Source organism: Rutidosis leptorrhynchoides, chromosome 1, assembly GCF_046630445.1.
Source record: "Rutidosis leptorrhynchoides isolate AG116_Rl617_1_P2 chromosome 1, CSIRO_AGI_Rlap_v1, whole genome shotgun sequence".
NCBI classification, from domain to species: domain Eukaryota; kingdom Viridiplantae; phylum Streptophyta; class Magnoliopsida; order Asterales; family Asteraceae; genus Rutidosis; species Rutidosis leptorrhynchoides.
Window position 1 is genome coordinate 228988763 of NC_092333.1, and position 8228 is coordinate 228996990.

The window sequence follows — 8228 nt, forward strand, 5'->3', positions numbered from 1 at the left end:
CATCTAATTTCGTATCATTAATGGGGTTCTGTGTTTTCTGGTCATTATTAGGTGTTACTTCATCTTCCCCATACTTAGGCATTTTAACATTGTTAAGCACTACCGTTGGAGTTATTGGTTCAACGGTTTTGGTTGGTGGAGATCTAGATTTTTGACTCACAAAGGTGATCGATTTTTCACCATCATTAAGTGTCATTCTACCTTCTCTTACATCAATTAACGCCTTGGTGGATGCTAAGAATGGTTGACCTAAAAGTAGAGGAAAGTTTGATTCCTCTTCTATGTCTATGACAACAAATTCGACTAGAAAGGTTAAATTACCTACTTTAATGGGTAGGTTGTCAGTAATTCCAACTAGTTGTCTAATGGTTTGGTCAAAGAATCGAACACTCATTTTTGTTGGACTTAACCCTCCTACATCTAACTTCTTATATAATGAAAGAGGCATAATACTCACACTTGCACCTAGATCTGCTAGTGCATTATACATGACACAATCACTAAGTAGACAAGGAACAATAAATTCACCCGGATCACCCGACTTAGGCGGAAATTCCGGTGGAATAGTATTCAATGGTTCTATTTTAACGGCTTTAGTTTCTTGTTCTTGCTTACTCTTCCTTTTCCTTTGCGAGGTATCACCAACACAAACTTTATTACCTATTTCTTGCTCATATTCAACTTTTATTGGAAACGGAATAGGTGGTTTGAATGGTGCATAAATTGGTTTTTCAAAACCTGGTGGTGGTGTTATTTCTTCATCGTCTGAAATCTTTTCCTCTTTTATTTCTGATTTTTCAGAATTAGTTGAAACGATGTTAACATTTTCATTCCGAGGATTTATTTCAGTATTACTTGGTAGCTTTCCTTGTTTCCTTTCACTCATCAGGCCCGCTAGAGTACCTACTTGTTTTTCTAGATTTAAAATGGAAGTTTGTTGAGTTCTAAATGATTGATCAAACTTTTCATTTGTTTGGGTTTGAGATGTAATAAATTGTTTTTGAGATTCAACTAACTTTAATACCATTTCTTCCAGATTTGACTTTTTCTCTTCGGTTTGTTGTGGTTGTTTATATAAGCCTGGCCTTTGTTGATTGAAAGTGTTGTTTTGATTATTATTGTTATTGTTGGGTCCATTTGGATTGTAAAGAATGTTTTGACTTCGGTTTAGGTTTTGCCTTGGCTGTTGATAATTATTTTAATAATTATTTCCCTGCCTTTGGTTTATGTAGAAAACATTCTCACGTTGTTCCATCGTTTGCTCGACATTACAATCCTTTGTTAAGTGTGGTACACCGCATTGCTCATAACTGATTTGTATTGCGTGAATATCTTTAGTCATCTTTTCCATTCGTCTTTCAAAAGCATCTATTTTTGCGGAAACGGAATCAAAGTCATGGCTAGAATCGGCTCTAGCCGCTTTAGATGAATGTAAGATATCTTTCTCTTGGTGCCACTCATGAGAGTGGGAGGCTGTTTTATCGATAATCTTGTGAGCTTCAGTAGCGGTTTTCTTCATAATGGAACCACCAGCAGCTGTGTCAATATCTATTCTTGTAGCGATATTAACGCCTTTATAGAATATCTAAACTATTTGAAAAGTGTCTAAACTGTGTTGAGGACATCCTCTCAACATCTTTCCGAATCTTGTCCACGCCTCAAATAAAGTTTCAATAGGCTTTTGTGCGAACGTGGTAATTTCTCCTTGAAGTCTCACGGCTTTAGATGCCGGAAAGAATCTTTGAAGAAATTTCTTCACTAAGATATCCCATGTATCAATTGCTCCTTCGGGTAATGATTCTAACCAATCTTTAGCTTCCCCAATTAAAGTCCAAGGGAACAACATAAGATAGATCGTTTCATCTTCAATTTCTCGGATTTTAAATAAAGTACAAATTCTATTAAAGGTTCGAAGATGTTCGTTTGGATCTTCTTTTGTTGTACCACCGAACTGGCATTGATTAGTAACCATATGTATAATTTGTCCTTTGATTTCAAAATTTGGTGCAGTAACTTCTAGTTGAGTAATGGCATGACCTTGGCCCGTACGTGTGGCTCTCATTCGATCTTCCATAGTTTGAGGTTCTAGATCTTCCACATTTTAATTTGTTGAATCCGAATCACTAGAAGATTCTGATTTAATGGTTCCTTCTTCGACAAACTCCGTTTGAATAAATTGTGGTTCAGGAGGAATGTTTAATGGTTCAGGATCTTGGAATTGTCCCTGAATATCCTCCGGGTTCTCAATTGTGAAGTCGGGTTCAAAAAATGGATTATCAGAAATTTGAATTGAAGTACTTGTTCGACTAGATGATGATTCTAAAAATTCAATGGCAGTAATATTTGCTAGATGCCTTGATCGAGTTACAGGTGGTGAACGTACGAAAGGTGGTGAACGTTTCGCTCGGTGCATTCACTGAATATCCTATTAGTTAAAAAGATAAAAATTATATAAGTTATCAAATTAATAGACTTTTCTTATTTTGCCCACGTTTCGAATAGCCAAAAGATGCAGCAGGTAGCCAGGACCCTTTAAATCGGAAGTCCACAACTCGCCACTAACAAATCCAACTATTACTACGAACCAGAAAATTTAGATGTCTATCAATTTAATTGCTTACAATAATTTTTCGTCGAAATTTAAAGAAAATAAACAAAATTCTAGGTCCTAAAAACTAGAGCGTAGAAAAAGAAAAAGACAAAGCGCGTCGAAAAACGTCAAAAAATAAAAATAAGAAAGAAAAACGTCGAAACTTAAAAGTCTAAAAACTAAATCTAAAAAGTTTGCGCCTAAAGGTATTAAAACTTAAAAATGCAAATCTATACGAAAAACGGCAATTAAAAAGCACTAAAATCTATAAACTTAAAGTGGCGTCGCAAAATTCTAAAGCGCCTAAATCTTAATTCTAAGGAAAAAGCACTTAAGGGATTTTACGGCAAAGTCTAAATTTTTAGAAATATAAAATTACTACGGCAAATACTAACTTAAAACTAATTACGAACGAGAATTATTAAAAATTACGAATAAACGATAAAAATACAAATTATAACTAAAATGCTAAAAATACAATTTTTATAAAAATATTATTTTTATATTATTATTTTATAAAAGTATTTAATTTATATAATTTAAAACTAATTAAAACTTAAAAATACAAATTAATGAAAACTAAAACTAAATAATAATATAATAAAACCCTAAATTATTATTAATAATTTTTATTATAAACCCTAATTTCGATTAGCAGAGGTATCAGGCCAGTCAAATCACTCCATGCGATCGCATGGAGTTTGTGTTGTATTTCCATGCGTTCGCATGGAATCCGAAACCAGGCCGAATATTGGGCTGTTACAGTGCTGGGCCGATTACTTTTTTATTTATTTTAATTTTTAATTTTTGGTTTTTATGATTTTAAATATATATAAAATATTTAAATAAAATATAATAAACTTATATAAATATATTTTTACAGAAAATATTATAGCGTTCCGCTTTCGGTTAGTAGGTTCCCCGGCAGCGGCGCCAAAAATACTTGATGTGCAACGAGGTATATATAAAATATATATAGAAATGCTATTAATTACGCTACAATATACACAAGTTATTTATTTATTTATAGAATGGATATACCTAAACCTTGCTACACACTTATAGGAAGTATACCTAATCGTAGAGTAGTGTAGTTTTTAGTAAGTCCGGTTCATTCCACAGGGATACCAATTTTAAAGCTTACTATATTTTATAAACTATAAATATATATATATATATATATATATATATATATATATATATATATATATATATATATATATATATATATATATATATATATATATATATATAATTATTATTATTATTATAAAAGGGGGGTTTTTACCGTTTAACGACCGGTTTGTCAAATTTTTAGTTTTTTGCGATAATGTAAATTGCGATAAAATAAATTTCTAGTAAATAAAATAGCGATGAAATATGAAATAAAAGGATTATGCTTATTTAAACTTCCGTAATCATGATGTTTGACGTTTTGGTTATATATTATTACCCCGGGTTAATTGTTCTTTGTTCTGGTTTATTTGATATGGCTATCTGGATTTTGCCCATAATAGTCCATCGGTCATAAATATAAAATGCGAGTGTCCTCGTCAAATTACCCTTATACCCGAAGTTAAATAGTCCAACTAATTAAGGATTTAAACTATGAAGCAGTTATCACTTCTATCAACAATTACACCAGTTATCACTTTATATAATCCACCCCTGTTTTAATTAGATATGATTATTAATTTACCCATTTGATCAGTTTGAATACTCAATTACCCAACCCGAATAATTAATTAAATGATTATAATAGACTCTGTATGAACGTCACTAAATAGGACAACCATAATCATTATTTAATTATTAGGCTAATTAAATTGAAGATAGGTTCGACAGACTCCAATGAGTTGTCTCTCGATTAGACAATACCCCCCATCTATTAATAGTCCATAGTCCAATGTCCACAAGTGTCGGTCTTTGTTCAAACATTAATTATGGTCCAAAGTCCAATAACCCGGTCTTAATATTTAGTCTAATATCACGATTACTTTGGCTCAAATAAGCATAATAATAACTTATTTACGAGACATTAAAGTAAAAAGGCTGAACATAACTTACAATGAGTATTAATCGCGTAGAGTTACACGGACAGAGTTTTGACTTACAAAACCTTAAAACATTTGTTAGAATAACCTTATTATTAAAATTAACTTAAATTAAAATTATAAATATAAATTATAAATATAGAGAGAAAGAAGAAGAGATTATTAATCTCTAGTGTACTAAAATCGGCCAAAAATGATCAACTTATAGACTTGGTCAGACTTTTAGCCCCATGCGATCGCATGGCTGTGATGCCCAAATCCCATGCGATCGCATGGAGGGCTGCTCCAGCTCATATTGTTTTGTATTTTAGTTTGTCGACATATTATTTAAATATATAATATATATATAATTTATATTAATTATATATATATATATTATATTATATTCTTGTGCATATTTGACTTGTACTTTCAGCTCCGTTGAGTTGTACGTTATTTCTCGGTTTAAGTTCCGATTCCGGATTTTCGAACGTCTTTTTGTACGCTAAGATATCTTGTACTTTGCGTTCCGCAACTTGTACATTTATAATTTTTAGACGTTATTCATCAATAATTTGAACCTCTTGGATTGTAACTTGTACTTTTTAGCTTTTTGGCCATTTGTGTCTTCAAATCGTCAATTCTGCCTTTTGTCTTCACCTTTTATTATTTAAACGAATATCACTTGTAAATAGAACAATTGCAACTAAAAGCTTGTATTTCTGGAGGGATAATGCTATGAAATATATGTTCGTTTGTAGCATTATCAGGAAGCACATAAAATCATATACTCAATACATCCCGGAGCGGGAAAATTGTACCAAGACCTCAAGAAACACTTTTAGTGGCCGGGTATGAAAGCTGATATTGCTACATACGTAGAAGAATGTTTGACTTGTTCTAAAGTCAAACCTGAACATCAGAAACCATCAGGTCTACTTCAACAACCAGAAATCCCGAAATGGAAATGGGAAAACATTACCATGGATTTTATCACTAAATTGCTAAGGACTGCAAGTGGTTATGATACAATTTGGGTAATAGTCGATCATCTTACCAAGTCAGCACACTTTCTACCAATGAAAGAAGAAGATAAAATGGAGAAATTGGCACGACTATACTTGAAGGAAGTCGTCTCCAGACATGAAATACCAATCTCTATTATCTTTGATCGAGATGGCAGATTTGTTTCAAGATTTTGGAAGACGTTACATCAAGCATTGGGAACTCGTATAGACATGAGTATTGCCTACCATCCACAAACTGATGGGCAAAGTGAAAGGATGATACAGACACTTGAAGACATGCTACGATCATGTGTTATTGATTTTGGAAATGGTTGGGATCGACATCTACCATTAGCACAATTTTCCTACAACAATAGTTATCACTCGAGTATTGATGCAGCACCGTTCTAGGCACTTTATGGTAGGAAGTGCAGGTCTCCGATTTGTTGGAAATAAGTGGAGGATAAATAGATTATGGGTCCGTAAATTATCCAGGAAACTACTAAGAAGATCATTCAGATGCAACAACGGTTGAAAATAGCCAGGAGTGGCAAAAGAGCTACGCCGATGTCAAAAAAAACTTTTAGAATTTGAGGTTGGTGACATGGTCATGCTTAAGGTATCACCTTGGAAAGGTGTTATTCATTTTGGAAAATGGGTGAAACTAAATCCGAGATATATTGAGCCATTCAAGATTATTGATCGTGTTAGGCCAGTGGCTTATCGACTTGAACTACCTCAACAACTCGCCGGTGTACATAACACCTTCCACGTATCAAATTTGAAGAAATGCTTAGCTAAAGAAGATCTCACTATTCCTTTACACGAAATTAAGATCGACAAAAAACTAAAATTCGTTGAAGAACCCGTCAAAATAATGGATTGTGAGGTTAAAGGGCTTAAGTAAAGCAAAATACCAATTGTTAAGGTTCGATGGAATGTTCATAAAGAACCCGAGTTAACATGGGAGCGTGAAGATCAGATGAAGCATAAATACCCGCACTTATTTCCAGATGATGCGTCAACGCCTACAACTGTTTAAAATTTCGGGACGAAATTTATTTAACGGGTAGGTACTGTAACGACCCGGATTTTTCTATGAATATTATATGAGATTAGTATTTAAATGATTAAATGTTTTCAACATGTTAAGCAATTAAACTTGTTAAGACTTGAATGTTTGAAATGAATTTTACATAAACATTTGACCACCCAGTTTGTCAGAGGATTCACGAACGTTAAAACTTGTAAAAATGACATGATGATATATATATATATATATATATATATATATATATATATATATATATATATATATATATATATATATATATATTTAACATGATAGAATGATAAGTAAGTATCTCATTAAGTATATTAACAATGGGTTAGATACATAAAATGAGACTACTAAATTAAGGATTTCGAAACGATATATATATGTAATGATTGTCGACGTAATAACGTCTTAACTAAAATAAATACATATGTATCATATTAAGATATATTAATACACTATGTTTAACATAATAAAATGATAATTAAGTATATCATTAAGTGTATTAACAATGAACTATATACATAAAATGAGACTACTAACTTAAGGGTTTCGAAACAATATATACATGTAACGATTAACGATGAAATAATGACTTAATTAAAATGTATATATATGTAATGTATTAAGAAGTATTAATGCACTTTTAAAAGACTTAAATAAATATATCAAAATACTTATAATTATCAAAGATAACTATAATCGTATTCTCATTCGTTTTCATCAAGAATTCTACTCGTATTCGTACGGTATTTTCACCCGTATAATAGCCTGCTTCTAGATGTATATACTATTAGTATATACACTTAATGATCAGCTCTTAGCAGCCCTAAATGACTCATCAACCATTATAGAAACATGTACGGCTTAACCTTTGTCATTTACCATGAATTATTAGCTAAATAACAAACTAATGTAGCCTCTATTGACTCCATGAAGTTCACGGCCTAAACACACTCACAAACACAATTCCATTTCAACTTTCTTTCATCAAATTGATCTCTCTCTTGTTCTGTAATTATGTTCTAAGTGTTCTTCATCATTTTCATCAAATTCTACCTCAATCTAGCTTAAAAATCTTAACCTAGATCATCATACAAAACAATTACTCAAGAACACTTCGAAAACCCTTTCAAAGTTTGCTAGATCACTTTCAATCTTTCAAATCCATTTCAAGTGATCATCCAACATCAATAAATCTTCATTCATCTCAGTAGGTATTGTTCTAAATCAAGGTAATAGTTATATTTAAGCTTTGATTAAATTCTATAAACATATATATCATAAATCAACTAGTAATCTTACTTGAACTTGTTTTCATTCCATGATTTTACTTCAAGAGTTTCCAAGCCATCAAAGATCTCTTGAAGCTCAAGATTATTTCTCATCATTTCCAGTAGGTTTATCTACTATACTTGAGGTAGTAACGATGTTAATAACCTCATTCCATTCATACTTATATAACTATCTTATTCGAAGAATATAACTTGTAATCACTAGAACATAGTTTAATTAATTCTAAAATTATTTGCAAAAAAAGT

At 31.7% G+C, this 8228-nt stretch overlaps 1 non-coding gene across 1 annotated transcript; it reads left to right on the forward strand.

Moving 5' to 3' along the window:
- The first annotated feature begins 1607 nt into the window (after positions 1 to 1607).
- LOC139887146 (small nucleolar RNA R71) lies at positions 1608 to 1714 on the forward strand. The gene has a single exon (XR_011772989.1). It is a non-coding gene; the product is annotated as a small nucleolar RNA R71 (small nucleolar RNA).
- Positions 1715 to 8228: the final 6514 nt, after the last annotated feature.